This window comes from Mycteria americana, chromosome 1 (assembly GCF_035582795.1).
Source record: "Mycteria americana isolate JAX WOST 10 ecotype Jacksonville Zoo and Gardens chromosome 1, USCA_MyAme_1.0, whole genome shotgun sequence".
NCBI lineage: Eukaryota > Metazoa > Chordata > Aves > Ciconiiformes > Ciconiidae > Mycteria > Mycteria americana.
The window spans coordinates 198,388,704-198,403,781 of record NC_134365.1 but is presented as its reverse complement, the minus strand read 5'-3'; the positions used below and the strand labels follow the sequence as shown (position 1 = coordinate 198,403,781).

Below are 15,078 nucleotides of genomic sequence, written 5' to 3'. Positions count from 1 at the left end.
AATACAAACAAACAAAAGGCTTGCCAAGTTCCACAGCCAAATCTATCTTTCCCTGTTAACTTGGCTTTGTTTAAACTTGCAGCTGTGGTCCCATGGACTGGTGTGGAAGCTAACGATCATTACCTCACAGGATCACAACTCCTGTTAAAAATATATATATATATAAATAAGAATGTGGCTCAGTTCCAGCAGATTTGTATTTAAACTACATTTAAATAGCTGAATCAAAGACAAGAAGTGTGCTATGCCAGGGCTCTTTTCTTTTTTTCCTTTTGCTGTGTGCATCAGCAGCGACAAGAATGGCTACAACCGCAGCAGCAGCACTGGGGATTGCAGCAGGTCATGTCATTGGAGTGTTTGCTCCCCATTCGACAAGTCACTTCAAAGCAGCACACACACCAGATAAAACATACACACGCACCGTGGTCCAGGAAACCCAGCACCGAGGGATCTTTCAATTCAGTTAACTGCTTTCTGTTAACTGGTTTTTGGCTTCTTTGCACTGAAACTCTGTTTTGAAATAGCAGACGTGGAGTTAATGGGGAAATGTGGATGGAAGTGGGAAGAAGAAGCATGCACGCAGGCCTCAAACTATTTTTGTGTGGAATCTTCTGAGAGCTAACTTGAAACAGAGAGTTGAATGTTACTTTAAATGCAAGTGAAAAAAAAATCTTCACATGAAGTAAGGACATTCACCACAAGTTAACAGTAAACACAAATACATAAGAAACCACTAAACAGTTGGTCAGTGTTTTAATTAGAGATAATATACTATTGCACCAAACAGAAGGCACCCCAGAGAATGAAATGGCCATTTGCAAAGCCTTTGAACTACAATTTTCTGAAGAACTAGAAAGAGTAGAATCAGAGATTGCTGCGCTATTTCTAAGACTGACTACAAAAATGTATTCTTCTCCAGAGCACCTCATGTACCAGCTTCAGGCATGTCCATACAATCACACCTCTATTATTTAGGGTACAAGGTGTTCATCAGCTAGGCTGGATAAGAAATGAGAACAGCCAACACAAACACAATGGGGCATTCTAGGAAGTATAGCTCCATAAACATGCAGTTTAGGCAGTGAGAGCTAGCCTCTTCCCCATCTTAGCCATGCTGGACCCAGGCTGGCTCCACACATCTCTCTCCTTTCCGGCACGGTCTCCAGGGCTTCTGGCATTAGTACCACACCAAACCCAAGCCAGTGTTCAGGTGGCACCAGCCCTGAGGTGGCCGGTCCCTCCTCTGACAGGATGCAGGGCTCAGATACCTGAAGGATTCTGCAGGGCCTGTCCAAAGCTCAGCAAAGTAGAACTCAGCCCAAATCAATAATCCCTCTGGCCCTTTGTGGAGCCACTTGCTTCTCTGCACATCACGTGTGTAAGCACTTCTGGTAGAGCAAACGTGCCACCAAAGGTTCCCAGGATGGGTCTGTGCAGAGTCAGCTTGGGTTCAAAGTGTTTATTAGGTCGGGCTCTGTACCAGGAAAGGCAGTTAAACTGCTTCTGCACCTGGGCCTGGATACAGCATATCCAGGTTCCCACAGCGCTGCAGCTCACGAGCCCTGCCAGACCACAGCCAGCTCCACAAAGACTCAGTTCTGGTGCTGCTACATTCCTAGCGCAGCCAATCCTCAACCCAGATAAACTTTCCATGAATAATTGCAGGTTTAATGGACTCACACATGTGTTTATAACCCTGACTCATAAGGTCAGAATTTAGGCCTGGATACTTTTCCACCTTTTGAATTCCCCTCTGAATTTCAAAGAATTGGCTCTTTAGGACTATGAATGTGTATTTTTTAAATTAGAATTCTGCTTTTTTAAATTGTTCTAAAGAATAGTATATATTCTTTAAAATACACATTTATATGCATATTGCTGTTAGTGCTACAGACATCAAGTCTTCAGATTTCTCAGCTCATCCCCAGAAGAATCAGCTTCTTTTTTGCAATTATTTACACAGTAAACCAGATAAAGGCCTATTGTTGTTTCCTTGTCTTCCATTTACTTTCCTATCTTGAGACTGTGATTAGCTCAGGGCAGGATCCATTCCTCTCCATTACCTGCTCAAAAGCCCAAGACTCCGAGAGCAAAGCATGCTGCAAGCATGCTGCAAACAGCGATGTTCACTTCTGTAGTCTGGTAAGTATCAGGAGCTGCAAGAAGCCTAAGCCTGCCGAGGACGTATCTGACATGGGGGCGGGGGGAAAGAAAAAAAAGAAACCGCCCCAAAACCTTCAACTGCAATAAAAATCAAACATCCGTTGGCAAGAAACCCATGCCTGTGACATCTGAAACTGTATTAGGAATAGACGTTCGATATTCATGTACAAGGGAGTACTGATGCACTGATGCTTTTAAGATACAGATTTTCAGGAAGAAAAAATAGCTCTCTCTAATATACCAATCATAAATATGTATATTTTAAATATGGTATGGAACAGGAACTGTAATTTTATTCCCCCCCCCCGTGCCTGTTGGAGAATACAAGATAAAGGATAACACTGGAATTGTCATCAGAGGAAATGGAGAGGGAAAAGAGACAAATGCCAATACTGACGTCATGACAGAAATGTAGGCACAATAGAAATGAAGCAAAACTATTTTAAAAAGTAACACTGTGTCTGCTCATATAAAGATCACCTAGTGCAACAAGCTCAACAAGAGCCCAAGTGTGGTAGGACACATAAAACCGCAAACCATGAAGTGAACTGGCTGGAGACACTTTCCAGGGCCCCTAGCTCCTAGGGGCTCTCTTTGACCGTTGCCTCCTCCGTATCCCTTTACCCAGCCTCCAGTCTACTCTGCCTTCTGCACAGCCCTCCCCTTGCATCTGCTCAGCCGCTCCTCCTCCAGCAGATCTCTCCCCTTTCATCCATCTACCTATGCTCCCATGTGCCCCTTTCCTTGCATTCGTTCTTCCCTCCGCCCCAGTAGAGTCCTCCACTTGCATCCGCACGCCATCCAACACATCCTCCCCGCAACGCACCTCCTAACTGCATCCACCCACCCGGGTTTCTCCCATACACCCCCACCCCTGCATTCACTCATGCTGCAACACACCTCCCCTTCTGCAGCCATCCGCCCACCAGCACACCCCTCCCACCCACGCCCCCGAGCCCGGCCTGCCGCATACCCCTCCCGTGGTTCCACAGCCCTCCCCTCCCATCGCATCCCGCCCCTCCTCCAGCATACTCCTCCTCCTGCACCCACTCACCCTCCGGTGCGCCCCGCTCCCGCCCCTGCGCCCAACCCCTCAGACACCGCGCTCCCTTCCACACTGCCCCTCCCTCCAGCCCCCCACCCTTGACCCCCATCCACAGCGCTCCGGCCCCATCATCCCCTCAGAGGAGGCTCCGGAGAAACGAGTCGCCTCAACGCCTCATTCAGAGCGAGCCTCCCCCCTCCTCACAGCAGTCTCCTCTGCGGGGGCAAAGCAGTAGCACCCATCTCCCCCCCCCCCCCCGCCCCCAGCCGAGCGCGCTGGGGTTTGTAGTTCCCACCTGCCGCCGCTCCCCTCAGCGCCCAGCACCCACCGGGGGCCGCGGCACTACACTTCCCAGCAGGCTCCGCGGCGGGGGGGGCCCCCCGCGCTGCCCTCCGCCAGCCTCTCCCGCCGCTACCCCCCCCTCCGCCGCCGCCTCCTTCAGCGCGGCGGGACGGGCAGCGGCGCCGCGGCGGGAGGGCGGCCGTTGGGCCGAGGTCCGAGCCGCCGCCCGTCCCGGGCAGCGCCGTGAGGGGCCGCCCTGTAGCCGGGCCCTGCCGTTACCTGGGAGAGCCGGGGTGCGTGTCCGCGGACGGGAGCGGCGCGGGGCGGGGGGCGCAGTCCTTCTGCTCTGTCAGACCGGGGAGGGGGGGAGAGGCACGGGGGGGCGGGGGGGGGACGGGGACGGGCGGGGGAGGGGGTGCGCGCGCGCGGCGGCGACGGGTGGTTGCCATGGCGGCGGCAGGGCGCGGGGAGGGGACGGCGCGGCATCCCGCTACCCCGCCCCCGCCGGGAGGCCGCCGGGGCCCCGGGCGGTGCCGGCCCAGCTCCGGAACGAGCGGGCGGGCGGTCAGGCTGCGGCCTGTCTGGAGAGTCCGCGGCCTTGCCCTGGCAGGGGGAAAGGGTGGGGTTTTCCCGGCGAGCTTAAGACAAAGGAAAGTCCCGCTGCATCGCTCGGGATGGCTGCGGCCGCTGCCTGCCCCCGCCGCGGCCGCCAAGCCTGCGTGTTGGCAGTCCGTGGAAGATCTCTGTCTTAAACATCCCGACTGGAGGCAGGCAGACGGCCTCTCCCTTTCCGCCCGCTACGGCAGGAGCGGGAGCTGAAGCGGCGCAGTCCCTGGCGAGGGAGGAGGCTGCAAGCGCAAGAGCAAAACCCCCGAGGTCCCGGCTGGCTGCCGAGTGCCGGCTGTGCAGCTTCCTCCTGTCCTCTGTGTGCTGCGTTGCATCTGTATTTAGGATTCGGTGGATGAATACGCTTACTCAGAATGCAAACCTCATCTGTTTCCACTTCAGCTAAAGAGGAGTGGCTAGGAAAGGGAAAATGTGCAGTTGTCTTGTATGGGCACGCAGAAGGGGACTCGACACTGTCTTTGCTAGCGGGTTTCATTGCTTTTATATAAAGTAAAGGAACAGATTTGGGGATTTGCCTGTTCTTTGGACCAAAGTGATACCTGGTGATCACGGGCAGCCTCACAGGACGGCACCACCCAGTTTGTATTGTCTGTTGAGGGTGAATGTTACCTAGCATTTCTGAAGCGCGCATCTCACAGTTAATATGAACACCCTGGTCTCCTGTGAGGAGAGCAATGCGGTTATAAACCTCCGTAATGATTCGTTTCACAGTTAATGCAAGCCAGCCTATGTCTGTATTGCCACCAAAAAGGGCAGTCCTGCCTTCCTCTCTGATCGTGGCTGTGCTTTCTTGTTTGTTATTTACACGGCAATAACACTTACGTTGCCATCTGGCAAGGCAAGTCTGGGATCTGATCCAGCGGAAAGCCAGTTATGCCCCTCCAAAAAATTACCAGACTTCAGCTGGATCAAGTTCCTGAACTAGCTGACCCTGCAGAGCTGCTGCAGGCACAAGAAGGCAGAGGAGATGCAGAGGCAGGAGCAGTCCACTGAGATCCCGGCGGATCTGAGCTGCGTTTCTGCATGCAGCTGCACCACTGCAGTGAGTCCTTACTGCTGGAACTGCCTTCATGAGAGCTCTGAGAGGGTCCCACTGGTGATGATCTTGTGATCGCTCCCTCTAATGACACGTGATTTCTCCAGAAAATGTCAATTGTAGTTACCTTAAGGTAGCAGCATGAGGTTGTATCTCACAATAAGGTTCTCAGAAATGTTAACTGACATAAGTGAAAGAGCAGGGATTGAAACTAAAAGCTCAGTATGCCTCTTAAACACCACAGCATGTATGAATGTGTCACTCATATCTACAGATCTTGCTTCCCTCAAAATCATGTGGAGATTCTTATGCCTTTGTGAGTATTTTAGAACTGGGGCCAAAATCGTGATGAATTCATAACAGCTGCAACTCTGTCTTCCCCTTTTTCCAGATTTCTTCAAACTTGCCTGCCCATGACATCAATTCCTGCTGGTTTTTCACATTCCCAAAAACATAGATGCTGTGCAGACCTTACAGAGCTCAACACTTCTTGGGGAGAGCAGTTCATAAGCAGCCTGCTCCCAGCACTGCCATAATATCCCTTCCCACAAGACTATATACCTCTTATCACATTAGGCAACACATTATCTGCTTTGTCTGAGTATTGTATCCCCCAGCTAGGAAATTGTGACACAGAGAAAGTTGGTTGTTTAGTCATAATCTCTGTTTGTTTGGTTTGGGATTTTTTTTCCCCATCCCTTTTTTTAGTAATGCTTGAGTTGAGTGGAGCTGCTTCCTAGTGGCAGAGGGTACCCATACTACCGCTGACCTCCCTTTGAAAAGTAGTTGCTCAACATCAGAGCAATACCAGTGTCACCCTAGTTGGACCTCTCAGAGGGAAAGTTGGGTAAGCATTGGTCTACACAGTTTGACAAGATCTGCTAAATGACCGAGTCGGCAGGAAGAGAACCACATCTCCAGGTTCCTAGCCCTGCACGCTAGGTATATGTAAGGATCATAGGATAATCCAGGTTGGAAGGGACCTCAGGAGGTCATCTAGGCCAGCCAGACAATCAGAAGTTCATAAACTTGTTAAAAAAGGCAAAAGAATGGTAGCCGTGAGTGTGAAATTTCAGAGCCTTTCCTATTGCCGCAGTCAGACAAACTCCAGCAGATCTGGCTGGAGTGATGCAAAAAATACAGCTTCCCTGACTATCTATTCTGCCTCCTTACTGAAGGTTCCTGCCTCCACAACAGTCCCTGGATTGGAAAACACTAATGTTTCTAATTCATTTTAATACAAAATGTGACATCAAAGTCATCTTTATCAGCAGTTTAAGCAATTTGCTGGACCTTGTATTGAAGTAGCTGGGACTAGTGTTTCATTCCACCAACTCTGCTGTGAGGCAGTAATCTCGGGCAAAGAGAAGGTAAGAAATTGCTGGGAGGAGGTGTGACACCTTAAGCCACTAAAGCTTGTTCTGCTATGAGTATATTCTCATGGCTTACATCTTTTTATTTTTCGATAGAGTCTATAAACCTAGCAGTTCTGGATAAGACATGATGTTGGTGGGTGTCGGAGGCTGTGGTTAGGCGGGCTCCAGCTGTGTTGGTGGAGGAGAGCATTACTCACAGCCAGACCCCAGAGACTTATCATGCCCCTTTCCAGCAATCTGCGAATCTGCCAGCAGAGCTGATTGTGTGCCCTTTCTCTCTGATTTATTCTAGTCAGTTCAATCAGAAGCTGATATAAATTAATGTAACTCTTTTGCCGTGAACATTTGATTTGGTTCAAAAGTGTCTCTTCAGCTAGAGTAATTGCAGACACTGTCAGATAAGTTTAAAGCTATCCACTCACAGGGTCTGTGTCAGATTAACAAAACTGGTTTCTGAATTGATTTGGTTATCATTACATAAATTCCATAGACTGTGTCTAACTCAGATGGCTGGCACAGGCTTTTAGCACAAAGTAGCAGAGAGCTTCATTTGTAACCTCCTCCCACTCACAAAGTTCTGCAGGAGAAGGTTGAAAACGTACGAGATGTCTATGAATTATGAACTGCCCTTTGCTTTTGTCTTCCCTTCCCCTTGCAATTACATTTAACTAGACTACAGGAATTATTGTGCCTTCATAATAATCTTTAATGCTCACATGCAAACATAACTCTTTACCAAAAGTCTTACAGGCTACTTTCAGAAATGCTGTAATAATGGAAGGTGAAAAACAATAGGGAAGCAATAGGGAAAAGAAGGTGCATGGTACATATTCATGGGCATTAACCTTCCAAGGGAAGTTATAGAATCATAGAATTATTAAGGTTGGAAAAGACCTCTAAGGTCATCTAGTCCAACCGTCAACCCAACACCTCCATGCCTACTAAACCATGTCCCTAAGTGCCACATCTACACGTTTTTTGAACTCCTCCAGGGATGGTAACCCACCACCTCTCTGGGCAGCCTGTTCCAATGCTTGATAACCCTTTCAGTAAATAGATTTTTCCTAACATCCGATCTAAACCTCTCCTGACACAACTTGAGGCCATTTCCTCTTGTCCTATCGCTTGTTACTTGGGAGAAGAGACCGACCCCCACCTCGCTACCACCTCCTTTCAGGGAGCTGTAGAGAGCGATAAGGTCTCCCCTCAGCCTCCTTTTCTCCAGGCTAAACAACCCCAGCTCCCTCAGCTGCTCCTCATCAGACTTGTGCTCCAGACCCTTCACCAGCTTCGTTGCCCTTCTCTGGACACGCTCCAGCACCTCAATGTCTCTTTTGTAGTGAGGGGCCCAAAACTGAACATAGGATTCGAGGTGCAGCCTCCCCAGTGCCGAGTACAGGGGAACGATCACTTCCCTAGTCCTGCTGGCCACACTATTCCTGATACAAGCCAGGATGCCATTGGCCTTCTTGGCCACCTGGACACACTGCCGGCTCATACTCAGCCGGCTGTCGACCAACACCCCCAGGTCCTTTTCCGCCAGGCAGCTTTCCAGCCACTCTTCCCCAAGCCTGTAGCGTTGCATGGGGTTGTTGTGACCCAAGTGCAGGACCCAGCACTTGGCCTTGTTGAACCTCATACAATTGGCCCCAGCCCATCGATCCAGCCTGTCCAGATCCCTCTGTAGAGCCTTCCTACCCTCGAGCAGATCAACACTCCCGCCCAACTTGGTATCCTCTGCAAACTTCCTGAGGGTGCACTCGATCCCTTCGTCCAGATCATTGATAAAGATATGAAACAGAACTGGCCCCAACGCAGAGCCCTGGGGAACACTTGTGACCGGCCACCAACTGGATTTAACTCCGTTCACCACAACTGTCTGGGCTTGGCCATCCAGCCAATTTTTTACCCAGCAAAGAGTACAACCCGCCTAAGCCATAAGCCGCCAGCTTCTCCAGGAGAATACTGCGGGAGATAGTGTCAAAGCCTTTACTAAAGTCCAGGTAGATAACGTCTACAGCCTTTCCCTCATCCACTAGGCAGGTCTCCTGGTCATAGAAGGAGATCAGGTTGGTCAAGCAGGACCTGCCTTTCATGAACCCATGCTGGCTGGGCCTGATCCTCTGGTTGGCCTGCACATGCCTGTTGAGTGCACTCAAGATGAACCGCTCCATAATTTTCCCCAGTACCGAGGTCAGGCTGACAGGCCTGTAGTTCCCCGGATCCTCCTTCTGGCCCTTCTTGTAGATGGGCGTCACACTGGCAAGCCTCCAGTCATCTGGGACCTCCCGTGTTAACCAGGACTGCTGATAAATGATGGAGAGTGCCTTGGCAAGCTCCTCCGCCAGCTCCCTCAGTACCCTCGGGTGGGTCCCATCCAGCCCCACAGACTTGTGAGTGTCCAGGTGGCATAGCAGGTCGTTAACTGCTTCCTCCTGGATTATGGGGGGTTTATTCTGCTCCCCATCCCTGTCTTCCGGCTCAGGGGGCTGACTACCCTGGGCATAACTGGTCTGACTATTAAAGACTGAGACAAAGAAGGCATTAAGGCCTTTTCCTCATCCTTGGTGGCAGTGTTCCCCCCCGCATCCAGTAAAGGAGGGAGATTCTCCTTGGCTCTCTTTTTGTTGTTAATGTATTTGTAAAAACATTTTTTATTATCTCTTACAACAGTGGCCAGATTGAGTTCTACCTGGGCTTTTGCCTTTCTAATTTCTCTCTGGATGACTTGACAAGATCCCTGTACTCTTCTTGAGTTGCCTGCCCCTTCTTCCAAAAGTGGCAAGCTCTCCTTTTTTTCCTGAGTCCCAGCAAAACCTCCCTGTTCAGCCAGGCTGGTCGTCTTCCCTGTCGGTTCATCTTATGGCACATGGGGACGCCTGCTCCTGTGCCTTTAAGACATCCTTCTTTAAGAATGCCCAGCCTTCCTGGACCCCTTTGCCCTTCAGGACTGCCTCCCAAGGGACTCTGTCAACCCGTGTCCTGAATAGGTCAAAGTCTGCCCTCCGGAAGTCCATGGTAGTGGTCTTGCTCGCCCCCCTCCTTACTTTGCCACTAATTGAGAACTCTATCATATCATGGTTGCTAAGCCCAAGATGGCCTCCAACCACCACGTATCCCATCAGTCCTTCTCTGTTTGTAAACAGCAGGTCAAGCGAGGCACCTCCCCTGGTAGGCTCACTTCCCAGCTGTGTCAGGAAGTTATCTTCCACACATTCCAGGAACTTCCTAGACTGTTTCCTCTCAGCTGTGTTGTATTTCCAGCAGACGTCTGGTAAGTTGAAGTCCCACACGAGAACAAGGGCTAGCAATTGTGAGACTTCTGCCAGCTGCTTATAGAATTCTTCATCTGCCTCTTCATCGTGGACGGGTGGTCTGTAACAGACACCCAGCAGGATATCTGCCTTGTCGGCCTTCCCCCTCATCGTTAGCCCATAAGCACTCAACCTTATCATCACAATCACTGAGTTCTACACAATCGAAACACTCCCTAGCATACAGAGCCACCCCAGCGCCTCTCCTTCCTTGCCTGTCCCTTCTGAAGAGCTTATAGCCATCCATTGCAGCACTCCAGTCATGAGAGTCATCCCACCATGTTTCTGTGATGGCGACTAAGTCATAGCTATCCTGCTGCACAATGGCTTCCAGCTCCTCCTGTTTGTTGCCCATGCTGCGTGCATTGGTGTAGATGCACTTGAGCTGGGCTATTGTTTTCACTCCCAACATTGGCGTGCCACCCTTAGGCTCCTCTCTAGTGAGCCTGGTTACATTCCCTTCCCCCTTCAAGCCTAGTTTAAAGCCTTCTTGATGAGCCCTGCCAACTCATGAGCGAGAATCCTCTTCCCCCTTTGAGATAGCTGAACTCCATCCGTCGCCAGCAGGCCTGGTGCCGTGTAAACGTCCCCATGATCAAAAAACCCAAAGTTTCACCGATGGCACCAGCCTCTGAGCCACGTGTTGAGCAGGTGAGTTTCCCTGTCCCTTTCAGTGTTCTTTCCTGCCACTGATGGGATTGAGGAAAACACTACCTGTGCTCCTGATCCCTCAACCAATCGCCCCGGTGCCCTGAAGTCCCTTTTGATCGCTTTTGGACTTCTCTACGTGACCTCATCATTGCCAGCCTGCGTAACCAATAGCGGGTAATAATCGGAGGACCCTACCAGACCAGGGGGTTTCCTAGTAACGTCTCTAACCCGGGCCCCAGGGAGACAGCAGACTTCCCTGTGGGATGGGTCTGGTTGCATATTGGGCCCTCTGTTCCCCTCAGAAGGGAATGTTATGCACAATTCAGTCAAGGCATCAGTAGACACACACTGTTAATTTTCATACACACATAGTAATTGTTCTTCTGCGGAGATATTTTGATGGTATGCTATTTATCAGTATGACACATCCACCAATTTCTCTCCTAGGAAAGAACCTCAGAAATTGTGGGGAACCTTTCTCAATGCCTGAACCTTGAGAAATTGTGATGGAGTGGCAACACAAAAGGATTTAGTCAAGATCTTTCACACAAGGTACATCTGAAAATACTGTGAATTGTTAATAGAGAACAGTTCAAGGGAAAGCAGTTGATTTTCAAATGAGATTTCAGTTAAGCCAGAAAGTGAGAGTAGGAATGGACACAGGTGTTTGTATTTATCTGGTCAAATGTAGACATCTGTCTTGTAGACCTTTGCCTCTGACTTAGCTTTCCTCTAAGTTTTTTCGTGGTAGAGAGAGAAATAGGTATTCAGGAATACAATTCCCAATTCCCGCTTTGACCAAGGTGGACTGTGTCCTAAATGTGTTTAATTTTTTCCAGTGCTTATAGCAGACTTAGAGGCATAGAGAAAGCTGTCATGGCAGTTACGACTAGGTTGGTTAAAATGATGAAGAACAAGCCAATGCCAGATTAATAGAAAATACAAGTAGAAAAGAAGACAGATCTTTGAGATGGGTTGAAGCAAGCCCACAGTAGGTTGAAAAAAACAGTTGTTCTGCTTTGAGTCTGTGGACAGAAATTAGAAGAATTAACAGAAACTAGGATATTGTGTTTCTTTTCTGTTTATACTTAACATGCAGAAGCATTATGCATGTGTTGGAGGATTACTCTTTGGAGAAGGAATAAGAAAGTAGCTTACAGTAGTCAAAACAAAGAGAGAGGAAGACTTGGACAGAAACCTCAGAGAAAGTACAGTCAGGCCCATGGAGGTGTGTGTCAGCAACTGTTAAGTGAAAACCAGGACAGGGAAAGAAAAGTTTATTCACATCATCTCAGTCCTGTGGCAGACCACTAGACAGTATCAAGTGGCAAAGTTCCCTTAATCTGTCTGCTAGGGTTGACAACTGAGAGGAAATCTCCCATGATGCACAATTAAGCAAAAAAACGTTTGGCAGTATAACTTTTTCATGGTAGGATGGGAATTTTAGGCTGGTTTGCTAAAGATGTGACACTTCTGGAGTGCACACTGTGTCCCACTGCAGTAGTTTTGAACCTCGTTGGCCAATTTCAACTACATTTGCAAAAGGGTGGAGGTCTTAATGGTAACTGAGTTCCTTTTAGTTTCGTAGTAAGTAGCACGGTAGAAAAGACGGGCTCAGCTTGTGCCCCTGCTGAGCACAAGGTAGGCAGAACTTAGCTGTTAAAGATTTCTTCTGGCGACAAGCTGCCCAGTCTGCATGCATAAAATGACCGACAGCTCCTCGCTTAGTGCTACTTGCAGCACCTACTTCTGTGCACAGTTGCAATACCATGTATGACCCATAGGCAGCTGTTTTATTGAAGTGATGAGCGCTAAGTGGAAATGGATACAAAACCATAGGATACTAGGCTTTGATAGTTTGAACCAAACAGTTACATCAGTTGAGCCTATTAACTCAGGCACAGCCATTAAATCATGCTGGGACTGCTGGGACATGCATTAAATCAATATTATTCTCCTTCCCCTGCAGATATTTCTCTGACTTAAAAGTGGCAGTTTCAAATAAGGGAGCTGTTGGGCAGCTTTTTGCACACACTGTTTAGATGCCCAGACCACTAGAATAAACAAAGCACAGTCTAATACATATTAATGGCTTGCCCAGCATTTTTGATTTCTTAGGCATGTTAGTTCCAGTTCTGCAGTATGAGATATTAGAAGATGAATTGGCTTTAACAATCCACTCATGTAAACACATTCATCCAGAACAGAAGATAGCTACATTTAAAGAGCATTCTTTAATGTATTGGTAATCCTTTCCAGGACTGTCTCAAACAGTCCTTTCAATAGTGCTGTGATCAACGGCAATGAAGGTTGAAAGTCATGTTGGAGAAGGATGCACTGAAAATTTGTGTTCTGGTGTGTGCCTAAGTATCAAGATTCTGCAGGGCAGGAGGTAAGCACACCGGAGGCCATGCATCTGCATTGGAAGAGCAACTTCTGTCATTTATCAATAACTTCTTAAACACCCATCATGGAATCTGTAAAAAGTTCTGAGTAAGTAGGAGCAATGTAGTAAATGGCAAGATGTAATTACAGATGAAAGTTTAGCCAACGTTCCTAACTGAAAACTTTAAAAAAACATTTAAGGAGAGCAATAAAGTTAAATAAGACATGCTGGTGAACGTTGTGAAGAATCTCTTTTCCTTTTCTGGTCCCCTAATGTGATTACTATAGGGAACATGCAGTGGTTTCCATGTGAACAACTTAATCTGGTTCATATTTTGAGAGTAAAATTGGGAATCTTTTTTTAACTTCAAAATTTGGACTGTATTTGGACGATGTGCATTTTGTTAATGTTCATTTATCTAATAAATGAGAAACATGATTGTGTCAGTAGAGGGTCAGTGGCACAAAGAACAGTTATCTTGTAAAAGAACAAGTATTGGTATCACAGCTTTGGTTAAACATATTTTAAATTATTATAACATCGCATTCACATTCTTGGGGGGAATATTCACTGCCTACGTTTGACTGTCTAGCTTAGATGCCTAAATTAGGAGGCTTGTCTCCCTGGATGCCTTGCATAGTTGAAGGAGTGAGAGAGGCTCCTCCAGAGAGCAATTCCGACTATCTTAGTTAGGCTTCTGCTCTGAATTATCATCTGGAGGAGCCTCTTCAACTTTGAATGCTGTTCTGTGCTATTCTTTGCATCTTTTCCTTGGCAACAAAACTGACTTAACTGGTCTCCACCCCTCAACACTTGTTCTTGTCCTCTGCTTTTGAGTATCACTCTGTTGCTTGTGCTAGTACAGCTGTTGATGTGGTGGCACTGTCAACTAGGTTGGTGAAATCATCTGGGTTAAAAGGAACCCTGAGGAAGAAGGTGTTACTGTTAACCTAGATCACGTCTCTGATCTGGTTTATTGCATGACCTTGTAAACAGTTAAACCTGCATGCCTGAGGAAGTGATGAGCTTTAGCAAGAGACAGAAATGAGTTGTTGAACGCAGGGACCTGTTTGCCAAGTGTGCCACCAAGAAAAAGATACATTCAACTTCGGGATGTAAGTTAACACCAAGAAAAAGATACTTTCAACTTCGGGATGTAAATTAAGGAGATTGAGTCTTGCATCTAAGCATCGTTCTGTTCAAGTACATGATATTTATACCATTACAGTTTCACAAATATCATGGAAGTTTATTATGGTTTGCATCACTGTAAGAAAGAGATAATCTAGCCTTATATCTCTGTTATCCACCTAAAAATGATCATAATTTAAACAAAATAACTTACAGGGTTTACAGATGTACCATGAAAAGGTATGCTGAACTTTATAAATAGCCTAAAAGCATGGTGTTGCCACTAACGTAGAGCAAATGCAATCAAGTTTGAGTAGCTTAAGAAGTTCCGCACCAAGAGCTGCTAATGTTTCAATGGACACACTGGATGCAATTTACCTAACTTTAATGGTTTACAGTACAGATGTCTGCACATGAGCTAGTTGCCTTAGATTCTTTTCAAAATCATTGGAAAATCTGGCATTTTAGATGGTGCTTCATATGAACTGTATGAGATATTAATATTAGATATGAAGTATCTGCATTTGGCCAGCTGAATCTCACCCACAGGCTACGCAGCTGCTCCTTGTACCTAGAGAAATGCAGGCTACAACAAGCTAGGTTCAGTTGCCTTGTGTACTAACCTCTAAAACCACTCACACTCAGCTGCACATGTGATGGACTAAAACTTCATTTTCTGATCATTAAAAGCCATTCCCGTTCAGAGAGATTTGGTGCCACTAATGACCACCACTAGGACACTTTTCCAGTCTCTGGCAGTTAAGATATTTCATGTTGTTACAGAATTAACCATCCTGTTTTAAAACAGTATTCTTTTAAAACAAGCGTGTATTAGGAATGCTGGCCACAAACCCAATGAGGTGAGAGAACTGTTAATAGTTTTTAATAGTTATTAATTTTTACATGGCATCTTGTGCTGCTTTTTAAAATTCAGTAGTCATCAGGTAGGCTTCTTAATAACCTGTGAAGAGATTGTTTAAATGTATTTATCTGTGACCTTCCATAGCTCGACCTGGCTAATCGCTTCTTTTAGATGAAGTACTCACCTCTTTCTGGTCCTTCTCCAT

The 15,078-nt window shown here is 47.5% G+C and overlaps 2 protein-coding genes and 1 long non-coding RNA gene across 8 annotated transcripts in view; 2 read left to right on the top strand and 1 right to left on the bottom strand.

Annotated features, from left to right (window-relative positions):
• The window catches only part of KATNAL1 (katanin catalytic subunit A1 like 1), a 43,919-nt gene extending 39,543 nt beyond the window's left edge, over positions 1–4,376 (bottom strand). For 2 of the 5 annotated variants that reach the window (XR_012773791.1, XM_075490803.1), the window contains exon 1: positions 3,770–4,373. The gene's annotated coding sequence lies outside the window, so the exon portion shown is untranslated. Of the gene's footprint in view, positions 1–3,769 lie in introns of all 5 variants that reach the window. The other 3 variants (XM_075490805.1, XM_075490804.1, XM_075490806.1) reach the window with 3 other exon arrangements.
• USPL1 (ubiquitin specific peptidase like 1) overlaps positions 1–15,078 on the top strand; it is a 422,463-nt gene that overhangs the window by 251,226 nt on the left and 156,159 nt on the right. The window lies entirely within an intron of this gene.
• Positions 3,586–15,078, top strand: part of LOC142404259 (uncharacterized) — a 61,985-nt gene continuing 50,492 nt past the window's right edge. The window contains exon 1 of one of the 2 annotated variants that reach the window (XR_012773793.1): positions 3,586–3,783. This is a non-coding gene — a long non-coding RNA (uncharacterized LOC142404259). Of the gene's footprint in view, positions 3,784–10,961; positions 11,047–15,078 lie in introns of those variants that run through there. The other variant, XR_012773794.1, reaches the window with a different exon arrangement.